Raw genomic sequence first — 13,300 nt, forward strand, 5'->3', positions numbered from 1 at the left:
TAAACCAGTAATAGACACCAAACAAGGCAACACAACATCGAGTTCACAATAATTCAAATCATAATAAATGAAACCGTGATTCATGCATACGAAACCATAGAATAAACACATCAGGCACCATATTGCATTTAAAACTGTAAAATAAATCAAACAACAATTGACCGAAAAATATATCAGATTCGGGCTCCATTAGCATCCTTAATTAATTATACATAAGTATTAATTCATAACATACCATTTTATCATTTATTAAGCTTTAATGCCGTAATAGAAAATAGGGTGAGAGATCCTTAATTATTTCGGAGTTTGAAATTGGGTTCTCACTGTGCCTACGGGTAGTCCCTAAATTCCCTGAATTTTTCTTCGGAAATTGAAACACACTTCTGATACCTGCACATGTCCCCAAAAAATTCCAAATCAGACCCAGGGCCCTTTCGACCAATTTTGGAATACCGGCACGGCGGCTCCGCCGTGCTCTGGCGACGGCGTCGCCGCCCATGGCGGCGATCCACCTCGGGTTGGCTGTTTCTGACCGTTTTCGACCGAATTCAGCCAAACTTGCATTGGTTCCTGTGACAAAACACCCCTAGGGCTTCGGTGGGCCAAAAAATTCTAGAAAAATGAGACTTACCGGTGGCGAAGCTCTCGAGTGCGACGGCTCCTCCGGCGCGAGTTGCGATTTGGTGTTTTGCTCCGGTCAACCTGTAGAGAAAAGGACGGTGGTCACAGTGGTATAAAAATTACATCGAATGGGAACCGAGAAGGACCTCATCGGAGGCAAAAATCAAGAAAACCTGCGGCGGTGCTGCTGGACTTCGGCGGGATTTTCTGGCCAATTGGCCAGTGGTTTGGCTCCGATTTGGCCACATGGAGGTTCAACATCAAAAAACGAACCAAAGGGATAAATTTTACCTCGTTTGGCGGCCGAAAAATCCTCCGGTGCGGCGGCGGGTGGCGGCGGTTGATTCCTCCAGTGGCTGGGATGTCTTCTCCGACGAGGGTTCTGGCGGCTAGGGTTTGGGGTTGAGTGTGGATGCGATTATTTATAACATTCTCTTTTTAATATGAGGCGTCCATCATGATTTAATATGGGCCGTCTGATCGCGATTAAATTGGAAATAAATCTGGACCGTCTATCGCGATGCGATCTGGGCCGTCTGCACATGTGAAATCTGGGCCGTCCGTGCGCGCGGGAACGAATCTGGGTCGTTCGATCGCGCGCACGTAGATCGCCCACGTGTCTCCATCCCGCGTGGCTTCCCGCGTCAGCGTCCCTGCCACACGGCCTTCTGGTTGGTCGGGGCTGCTGACGTGGCACTATTTTTTAAAATTACGTTTTGACCCCCGATTTTCGATTTTCTTTTCAAAAACACCTCCAGAATCCAAATTTTCATCCCTTTTTCCCAACATCAATTTCAATTAAATCCCAAAAATAATTTCTCTATTTTATTATTATTATTATTTTTGTTTCTATTAAATTAAATTAAATTAAATTAAAATCTTATAAATTAATTATTAAAATAAAACAAAATTAGACAAAATTCCAATAAAATTAAAATAAAATAAAAGAAAAATTTTGGGTGTTACAACTCTCCCCCCTTAAAGAAATTTGGTCCCCTAAATTTGTCTTTTACTCTTGATCGAACAAATGGGGATACTGGCATCTAAAGTCTTATTCTAGCTCCCAGGTAGCCTCCCTTGGCGAGTGGTTCTGCCACACTACCTTTACAAATGATATTTTCCGGTTACGGAGTATTCTGCTTTTTCGGTCCGTAATACCGACCGGTACTTCCTCATAAGATAAGTCCTCTTAGAGTGGAAGCGGTTCATGAGCCAAGACATGAGAGGGGTCTGGGTTGTACTTATGTAGCATGGATACATGGAACACATTGTGGACCTTAGAGAGCTCTAGAGGCAGTGCTAGTCTGTAGGTGGCAATGCTAATCCTGTCTAAAACTTCATGTGGTCCAATAAATCGGGGGTTCAGTTTCCCCCTCCTGCCAAACCTACTAATTCCTTTGAAAGGAGTGACCTTAAGAAATACCCAGTTGCCTTGTTCAAACACTAAATCTCTCCTCCGGGTGTCCGCATAACTCGTCTGCCTGCTCTGAACTGTCTGAATGTTCTTTCTGATTTTAACTATTTTAGACGTGGTCTCCTCCACCAACTCTGGGCCGAATAATTTTATGTCGTCCACTTCTTCCCAACAAATCGGTGATCTACATGGACGCCCATATAACGCCTCATAAGGAGCCATGCCAATGCTCACTTGGTAGTTGTTGTTGTAGGCAAATTCTATCAGGGGTAGATGGTTATCCCAATGGCCTCCAGAGTCAAGGACGCAAGCTCAAAGCATATCCTCAAGTGTACAGATTGTCCTTTCTGACTGTCCATAGTCTGAGGATGGAAAGCAGTACTGAGAGACAGCTTTGTTCCCATATCCTGCTGAAAGCTACTCCAAAACCGAGAAGTGAACCTGGGGTCCCTGTCGGATACCACTGTCACTGGAACTCCATGCAATCTGACTACTTCCCGGATATACATTTTTGCCAACTTGTCCAAAGGATTGGTCATCCTGATGGCTAGGAAGTGGAAAGACTTGGTAAGCCGGTCAATAATTACCCAGATGGCATCATGTCCTGAACGTGCCTTAGGTAATCCCGTTACGAAGTTCATGGTGATATGTTCCCACTTCCACTCCGGGATCGGTAAGGGCTGAAGTAACCCGCCTGTGCATTGATGCTTTATCTTGACCTGCTAACATATCAAGCATTTAGATACAAAGTCAGCTATATCCCTCTTCATCCCATTCCACCAAAATCGGGGTCGCATGCTTTGGTACATTTTGGTGCTTCCGGGATACATGGCAAACTTCGAGCTGTGGGATTCTGTCATGATGTCTTTCTTCAACTCACTGTCGTCTGGGATACACACCCTATCTTAGAACCGGAGTAACCCATCGCAGATATTCGGAATTCTGAGCTCACTCCCTGTTCTGCATCATTTTTGCGGGCTATTAGGGCGAGGTTGACTAACTGGGCTTCCCTTATTCTCTATATTAACTCGAGCTGAATGGTCAGACGACCCAAACATGCGACTCTCTTCAGGTTCTGAAGTCGAACCTGTTGTGTGGCCCTAATTCGCCTGCGTTCTGAAACCATTAAATGGGCTAATATACCTGTACTTTTCCTGATGAGGGCATCTGCCACCACGTTGCCCTTATCCGGATGATATATGATATCACAATCATAGTCTTTAAGGAGTTTCATCCATCTACTCTAACGCATGTTGAGATCCTTTTAGGTGAATATGTGTTTCAAACTCTTATGATCGGTATAGATCTGAAAGGTCTCTCCGTATAAATAATGGCGCCAGGTTTTCAAGGCGTGTATGATTGCGGCAAGTTCCAAGTCATGGGTGGGGTAATTCTTCTCATGACTCTTTAACTGTCTAGACCCATAGGCTATGACCTTCCCATGCTACATCAGGACACAACCCAGGCCTAGATAAGAGGCATCACTGTAAACTGTATATCCCCCCGATCCACTCGGTAAACCCAGTACGGGTGCAGTGGTCAACCGCTCTTTTAATTCTGAAAAATTTCTCTCACAGTCCTCATTCCACTCAAACTTGGCATTCTTCTTTGTGAGTCGGGTTAGGGGAGCCGCTAGACTAGAGAATCCTTCGACGAACCTGCGGTAATAACCTGCCATTCCCAAGAAGCTACGGATATCCTTAACTGATGTCAACTTTTCCCAGCCAAGTACCGCTTCAACCTTTTTGGGATTCACTGATACTTATTTCTTCGATATGATATGTCCTAGGAAGGCGGTCTGCTCAAGCCAGAATCCACACTTACTCAACTTTGCATATAGCTTTCTTTTTCTGATGACCTGAAAAACTTGGGCTAGATGGTGAGCATGCTCTTCTCTGCTTTTTGAGTAAACCAAGATGTCATCGATGAACATAATAATAAATTGATCCAAGAATTCTCTGAAGATCCTGTTTATCATATCCATAAAGATGGTCGGGGCATTGGTTAGCCCAAATGGCATGACCAAGAACTCATAGTGTCCGTACCTAGTTCGAAAGGCCGTTTTGGGGATGTCTTCTATTCTTATTTTCACTTGATGGTAACCTGATTGCATGTCTATTTTGGAGAAGACCTGCGCACCCTGCAGCTGATCGAAGAGGTCGTCAATTCTAGGAAGGGGATATTTGTTCTTGATTGTAACCTTGTTCAATTCTCTGTAATTAATACACAGTCTCACTGTTCCATCTCCCTTTCTGGCAAACGTGACTCCAGCACCCCAAGGAGACACACTGTGTCTAATAAAACCACTGTCTTGCAATTTAGTGATCTGTTTCCTCAGCTCTTCCATCTCAACGCGGCTCATGCGGTAAGGAGCAACCGAAATGAGCTGAGTGCCTGATTGAAGGTCTATAGTGAACTCAACTTCCCTGTCCACTGGCAGTCCGGGCAGTTCGTCCGAAAACACATCTGGAAAATCTCGGACTACCGGAATCTCTTGGATACAAATTTTCTTCTTGGGCTTGCCTAGTTAGAGAAAATAGCAAGGTTAAAGTACTTGAAAATTAAAGAAACTTGCCATCAAGGAATAAGTATCAAATAATTTTATTAATTTGTAAATGGCTCCTCATTGGGAGGATTAAATACAACCTTCTTGTTAAAGCAATCTATGGTGGCGTGATACGCCGCTAGCCAATCCATCCCTAAAATTACATCAAAATCTCCCGTGTTTAACTCTATTAGATCCACACTCAGTTTTCTATTTGCTATCTCCATCGCACAAGCCCTGTAGACAACTTCACCTAATAGTGTTTTACCCCCAACAGTAGACACAAACAACATTGAATCAAGTTTATCAGGTGATACAATAAGTTTGGATGCAAAAACATGTGAAACAAATGAATGCTATGCACAAGTGTCAAATAAAACATGAGCAATATGGTCACAGATAGTGTACATACCTTGTACTACGTCCGGATCGGCATCGGCATCCTGCTGTGTGAGGTTGTAAACCCTGCCCTGAAAATGAGGTCTTCCTTGGTTCTGGTTCCTCGGGCACTCTCTCGCACAGTGCTGGGCACTACCACATATGCGATAGGTGTTGTTGAGGCGATAGCATGGTCGGTCCCCGTGATCCCTGCCGCAGTGTTGACAGACCTTGCCATGTGCTGCCCCTAGAGCTTGAGGGGGAGCCTGGATCGCCGGTTTGAGCCTCTTATTTTGTTGGACATGCGCAATAGGTACTGGTCTGCGGGGTGGAGCTTAGGGTTTGTGACTCCCTGCTGACTGGGAAAGGGTGTTGAAACTCCTTTCCATGATCTGCACCTTTGCCAGAACGGCTGAATATGTCTTGAGCTCTAGTACCAATAAGTGCCACTTGATCTCTAGGCGGAGGCCCCACTGGAACCTCCTGGCCTTTCTGCCCTTATCCATCAATGTCTTAGGGGAGTATCGGCCCAGCTCTAGGAACTTACGAGCATATTCCGACACCGTCATGTTTCCCTGGACCAGCTAAATAAACTCCGTCTCCTTTAAATGTCGGATGTGCTCAGGGAGGTACTCCGCATGAAAGGCTGCTAAGAACTGCTCCCAAGTAACTGGCGTAGGCAGGGTGGTCTGCTTGAGCTCGATCCAACGATCTACTTCCCTCACCAGCATGTAGGAAGCAAGAGTAACCCTCTGCTCACGAACCACTCCTAAGGTCTTGAAAGCCTTCTCTGTCTCCGCCAACCAGTACTAGGCATCTTCGAAAGAGGACTCCCATGCAAAAGTGGAAGGGTTTAGTCTCCTGTACCTCTCTACGTAGCCCGGGTCAATCAGGGAAGGAGTTGGGTCCTATGGAAGAGGGACTGGGCTGGGCTGAGGATAGACTAGGGGGCCATGTGGTGGCACCTGCTGATATAGTGGGGGGCACCGGATCATACTGTGGTGATGTCAGGCAATACTGTGGCTGAAGCACCGGATTATACTGCGGCGATGGTGCCGGGTGGTATTATGGAGGAGCAGGCTCTTGCTGGGGTGGATCGGGATCCGCTCGCTGCAGCGGTGGCTCAAATTGTGGTAGTGGGGGAGGGTCGAGTAATTCCCTTCTCTCCTCTCAACCTTGTTGAGCAACAATGATCCTTTCAAGCATCTCAAATATTCTGTCAACATCTTCCCGAAGCGAATTATCCCGGGCTGCTCGATTTAGTGAGGGTCTCCCTCTCCTCATCTCTCTGCACCTGCATTTCACAAGGAATGGTTGAGTAATAATTCTCAGTTTGGTATTCCTCTAAGTATTATTGTGTAAGGGATGGGTCCGAGGAACGCGGCTCTGATACCAACTGTAACGGCCCCCGAAATTAAAAAAAAATGTATATATTTATTCTAAGTGCGGAAGCGAAATAAAATAGATTATGATTAACATTCCTTACACAATAATCAAAATGTATAAACGTATGAAAAAATAAACTAACTAAAGAAAATACTATGAATGAATACTATAAGGAAAACTATTAAATTCTTAGGCTTCTACTCGCCATCTTCCTGCAGAACGGGCTCAGGAACCAAGTCCTGCTGATCTGAAATGGTTAAGTAAGGAATGAGCTACACTAACCCAGTAAAGACATCACACTATTTGTAACAGCCCCAGTAATTTAAAAAAAATGTATGTATTAAAAATTTTAAGTGCGGAAGTGAAATAAAAATTCTGATTAATATCCCTTACACAATAACCAAAACGTATTAAACGTATAAAAAAATAAACTAATTGAAGTAAACACTAGTAATGAATGCTATAAATAAATTTATCAAATCCTTAGTCATCTACTCGCCATCTTCCTGCGGGACGGGCTCAAGAACCAAGTCCTCATGATCTGAAATGGTTAAGTAAGGAATGAGCTAGACTAACCCAGTAAAGACATCACACTATCTCACTGCCACAGGAGTAAAGGTTGGTAAAAAACAAAAACGACCAATGGAGCATAATTTATAACAAACTAATTTATCAATAATAAAAATCTTTACTGTCCACTTACCTTGGTGAGATTCATGAAGACAATTTATGAAACACAATAACATCATAACATCATAAAATCATGCAGACTCTGTAACACAACATATATCATACTCTCGTTTTTCAATCATCAAACAATAATTTTTCTCTTTTATCAGCCTACTTGTATCCATGGGGATCCATAGGGGTCCCCGCTACACGTGAACCATTCACATTGATAACTTGATGTCAGGGCCGTCCCCATACCCCGTCCGGTATGGGTGCCAAAACACATAAGGTCTCCATACCCCGTCCGATGTGAGAGACCACATTCCCGGTAGGGTTCCCTATGGACCCGATCCGTCCACCATCTCCTAGGATATCTAGTTAGGCTGTCAACATTATCCATTTATCAATTCACATACCTTTTTCCATTTTTCTTAATCTCAATTACCCAATCAAACATAAACACGTAAACCAGTAATAGACACCAAATAAGGCAACACAACATCGGGTTCACAATAATTCAAACCATAATAAATGAAACCGTGATTCATGCATACGAAACCATAGAATAAACACATCAGGCACCATACTGCATTTAAAACTGTAAAATAAATCAAAGAACAACTGACCGAAAAATGCATCAGATTCGGGCTCCATTAGCAACCTTAATTAATTATACATATCTATTAATTCACAAATACCATTTTATCACTTATTAAGCTTTAATGTCATAATAGGAAATAGGATGAGAGATCCTTACTTGTTTCGATGTCTGAAATCGGGTTCTCACTATGCCTACGGGTTGTCCCTAAATTCTCTGAATTTTTTTTTCTGAGAAACTGAAACACACTTCCGGTACCTACACATGTCCCCAAAAAACTCCAAATCAGACCTGGGCCCTTTCGGCCAATATCAGAATTCCGGCACGGCGGCTCCACCATGCTCCAGCGACGACTCTGTCGCCCACGAGGGCGATCCGCCTCGGGTTGGCCATTTTCGGCCATATTCAGCCAAACTCGCATCGATTCCTACGATAAAACACCCTAGGGCCCTCGGTGGGCCAAAAAATACGAAAAACTGAGACTTACCGACAACGGAGCTCTCGGGTATGACAATTTCTTCGGTACGGGTCGCGATTTGATGTTTTGCTCCGGTCAACCTGTAGAGAAAAAGACGGTGATCACAGTGGTATAAAAATTACATCAAACGGGAATCGGGAAGGGCCTCATCGAAGGCAAAAATCAAGGAAAGCCGCGGCAGCGCCGCTGGACTTCGGCTGTATTTTTCGGGCGATTAGCCGGTGATTTGGCTCCGATTTGACCACATGTGGATTCAGCATCGAAAAACGAGCCCAGGGGAGAAATTTTACCTCGTTTGGCGGTCGAAAAATCCTCCATGGTGATGTGTTCCCACTTCCACTCCGGGATTGGTAAAGGCTGAAGTAGCCCATCTGGGCGTTGATGCTCTGCCTTGACTTACTGACATACCAAGCATTTAGATACAAAGTCGGCTATGTCTCTCTTCATCCCATTCCACCAAAACTGGGGTAGCATGCTTTGGTATATTTTGGTGCTTCCGGGATGCATGGCAAATTTCGAGCTGTGGGACTCTGTCATGATGTCTCTCTTTAACTCGTTGTCGTCTGGAACACACACTCTCTCTTGGAACCGGAGTAACCCATCGGCAAATACCCGAAATTCTGAGCTCGCTCTCTGTTCTATATCGATCTTGCAGGCTACTAGGGCGCGGTCGATTGACTGGGCTTCTTTTATTCTCTGGATTAACTCGGGTTGGACTATCAGGCGGCCCAAACATGTGACTCTCATCAGGTCCTGAAGTCGAACCTGTTGTGTGGCCCCAATTTACCTGCATTCTGAAACCATTAAATGGGCTAAGATACTTGTACTTTTTCTGCTGAGAGCATCTGCTACCACGTTGCCCTTACCCGGATGGTATAAGATATCACAATCATAGTCTTTAAAGAGTTTCATCCACCTTCTCTGACGCATGTTGAGATCCTTCTGAGTGAATATGTGTTTCAAACTCTTATGATCGGTATAGATCTGAAAGGTCTCTCCGTATAAGTAATGGGGCCAGATTTTCAAGGTGTGTATGATTGCGGCAACCTCCAAGTCATGGGTGGGATAATTCTTCTCATGATTCTTTAACTAGCTGGACCCATATGCTATGACCTTCTCATGCTGCATCAGGACACAACCTATGCCTAGATAGGAGGCATCACTATAAACTGTATATCCCCCCGATCCACTTGGTAAAGCCAGTACGGGTTCAGTAGTCAGTCGCTTCTTTAATTCTGAAAAACTTCTTTCGCAGTCCCTATTCCACTCAAACTTGGCATTCTTCTTTGTGAGTCGGGTTAGAGGAGCTGCTAGACTGGAGAATTCTTTAACGAACCTGCGGTAATAACTTGTCATCCCTTAGAAGCTCTGGATTTCCTTAACTGATGTCAACTTCTCCTAGCCAAGTACCGCTTCAACCTTTTCAGGATTCACTGATACTCTTTCCTTCGATATGATGTGTCCTAGGAAGGCAGTCTGCTCAAGCCAGAATCCACACTTACTCAACTTTGCATATAACTTCTTTTTTCTGAGGACCTGTAAAACTTGGGCAAGATTGTGAGCATGTTCTTCTCTGCTTGTTGAGTAGACTAAGATATCATCGATGAACAAGATAACAAATTGATCTAAGAACTCTTTGAAGTCCTTATTCATCATATCCATAAAGATTACCGGGGCGTTGGTTAGCCCAAATGGCATGACTAGGAACTCATAGTGTCCGTACCTGGTTCGAAAGGCTGTCTTGGGGATGTCTTCTGTTCTTATCTTCACTTGATGGTAACTTGATCGCAGATCTATTTTAGAGAAGACATGTGCACCCTACAGCTGATCGAAGAGGTCATCAATCCTGGGAAGGGGATATTTGTTCTTAATTGTAACCTTGTTCAATCCTCTGTAATCAATACACAGTCTCAATGTTCCATCTCCCTTCCTAGCAAAAGTGACTCCGGCACCCCAAGGGAACACACTGCGTCTAATAAAACCACTGTCTTGCAATTCAGTGATTTGTTTCCTCAGCTCTTCCATCTCAATACGGCTCATGCGGTAAGGAGCAACCGAAATGGGCTGGGTGCTTGGTTGTAGGTCTATAGTGAACTCAACTTCCCTGTCCACTGGCAGTCCGGGTAGTTTGTCCGGAAACACATCTGGAAAGTCTCGGATTACCAGAATCTCTTGGATACAAATTTCCTTCTTGGGCTTGCCTAGTTAGAGAAAATAGCAAGATTAAGGTACTAGAAAATTAAGGAAACTTGCCATCAAGGAATAAGTACTAAATGATTTTATTAATTTGTAAATTGCTCCTCATTGGGAGGATTAAATACAACATTCTTGTTAAAGCAATTTATGGTGGCGTGATACGCCGCTAGCCAATTCATTCCTAAGATTACATCAAAATCTCCTGTGTCTAACCCTATCAGGTCTACACTCAGTTTCCTATTTGCTATCTCCACGGCACAAGCCCTGTAGACAACTTTCCCTAATAGTGTTTCACCCCCAGTAGTAGACACAAACAACATTGAATCAATTTTATCAGGTGATTCATTAAGTTTGGATGCAAAAACATTTGAAACAAATGAATGCGATGCACCAGTGTCAAATAAAACATGAGCAATATGGTCACAGATAGTGTACATACCCTGTACCACGCCCGGGTCAACGTCGGCATCCTGCTGGGTGAGGTTGTAAACTCTGCCCTGAAAAGGAGGTCTTCCTTAGTTCTGGTTCCTCGGGCACTCTCTCACATAGTGCTGGGCACTACCACATATGCGACAGGTGTTGTTGAGGCGGTAGCATGGTCGGTCCCCGTGATCCCTGCCACAGTGCTGACAAATCTTTCCACGTGCTGCCCCTGGAGCCTGAGGAGGGGCCTGGATCACTGGTCTGGGTCTCTTATTTGGTTGGACCGGCGCAGTAGGTACTGGTCTACGGGGTGGAGCTGATGGTCGGTGACTCCCTGCTGACTGAGGACGGGTGTTGAAACTCCTCTCCACAATCTGCGCATTTACTAAAATGGCAGAGTATGTCTTGAGCTCCAGTACCAATAAGTGCTGTTTGATCTCTGGTCAGAGGCCCCACTGAAATCTCCTGTCCTTCCTGCCCTCATCCATCAATGTCTCCAGGGAGTATCGGCCCAGCGCTAGGAACTTACAAGCATATTTCAATACCGTCATGTTTCCTTGGACCAGCTGAACAAACTCCATCTCCTTTAGGTATCAGATGTGCTCAGGGAGATACTCCACATGGAAGGCCGCTAAGAACTGCTCCCAAGTGGCTGATGTAGGCAGGGTGGTATGCTTGAGCTCCCACCAACGATCTACTTCCCCTACCAGCATGTAGGAAGAAATGGCAGCTCTCTGCTCGGGAACCACTCCCAAGGTCTTGGAAGCTCTCTCAGTCTCCGCCAACCAGTACCGGGCATCTTCGAAAGAGGATCCCCCTGCAAAAGTAGAAGGGTTCAGTCTCCTGTACCTCTCTATGTAGCCTAGGTCGATCAAGGAATGAGCTGGGTCCCATGGAAGAGGGACTGGGCCCGGCTGGGGATAGACTGGGGGGCCCTATGGTGGCACCTGCTGATATAGTGGGGGCACCGGATTGTACTGTGGCGGTGCAGGGCAGTACGGTGGCTGGGGCACCGATTCACACTGCGGCGGTGGTACCGGGTGGTATTGTGGTGCAGCAGGCTCGTGTCGGGGTGGCTCAGGATCCGCTTGCTGTAACGGTGGCTCAACCTGTGGTAGTGGGGGAGGTTCGGGTAACTCCCTTCTCTCCTCTCGACCTTGCTGGGCGGCAATGATCCTTTCCAGCATCTCAAATATTCTGTCCACATCTTTTCGAAGCGAATCATCTCGGGCTGCTCGGTTTAGTGGGGGTCTTCCTCTCGTCATTTCTCTGCACCTGCATTTCACAAGGAAGAGTTGAGTAACGATTTATCGGTGGGTATGTCTCTAAGCATTATTGTGTAAGGGATGAATCTGAGGAACGCGGCTCTGATGCCAACTATAACAGCCCCGGAAATTTAAAAAAAAATGTATATATTAAAAATTTTAAGTGCGGAAGCGAAATAAAAATTCTGATTAATATCCCTTATACAATAACCAAAACGTATTAAACGTATAAAAAAATAAACTAACTGAAGAAAACACTAGTAATGAATGCTATAAATAAATCTATCAAATCCTTAGTCATCTACTTACCGTCTTCCTGCGGGACGGGCTCGGGAACCAAGTCCTCCTGATCTGAAATGGTCAAGTAAAGAATGAGCTACACTAGCCCAGTAAAGATATCACACTATCTCACTGCCACAAGAGTAAAGGTTGGTAGAAAACAAAAACGACTAATGGAGTATAATTTATAACAAACTCATTTATCAATAATAAAAACATTTACTGTCCACTTACCGCGGTGAGATTCATAAAGACAATTTATGAAACATAATAACATCGTAACATCATAAAATCATGCAGACTCTGTAACACAACACATATCATACTCTAGTTTTTCAATCATCAGACAACAATTTTCCTCTTTTATCAGCCTACTGGTATCCATAGGGACCCATAGAAGTCCCCGCTACACGTGAACCATTCACATTGATAACTTGATTCCAGGGTCGTCCCCATACTTCGTCCAGTATGGGCGCCCAAAAAAAAAACCTCAATACCCCATCCAGTATGAGGGTGAAACAGGTCGTCCCCATACCCTGTCCGGTATGGGCGCCAGAACACATAAGGTCTCCATACCCCGTCCGATATGAGAGACCACGTTCCTGGTAGGGTTCCCTACGGATCTGGTCCATCCATCATCTCCCAGGATATCTAGTTAGGCTGTCGACATTATCCATTTATCAATTCACATACCTTTTTTTATTTTTCTTAATCTCAATTATCCAATCAAACATAAACACGTAAACCAGTAATGGACACCAAACAAGGCAACACAACATCGAGTTCACAATAATTCAAACCATAATAAATGAAACCGTGATTCATGCATACGAAACTATAGAATAAACACATCAGGCACAGAACTGCATTTAAAACTGTAAAATAAATCAAACAACAACTGACGAAAAATGGATCAAATTCGAGCTCCATTAGCAACCTTAATTATTAATACATATCTATTAATTCACAAATCCTATTTTATCATTTATTAAGCTTTAATGCCATAATAGGAAATAGGATGAGAGATCTTTACTTGTTTCGGGGTCTG

Source organism: Carica papaya, chromosome 7 (assembly GCF_054855325.1).
Source record: "Carica papaya isolate Zhongbai chromosome 7, ASM5485532v1, whole genome shotgun sequence".
In the NCBI taxonomy this organism is placed as follows: domain Eukaryota; kingdom Viridiplantae; phylum Streptophyta; class Magnoliopsida; order Brassicales; family Caricaceae; genus Carica; species Carica papaya.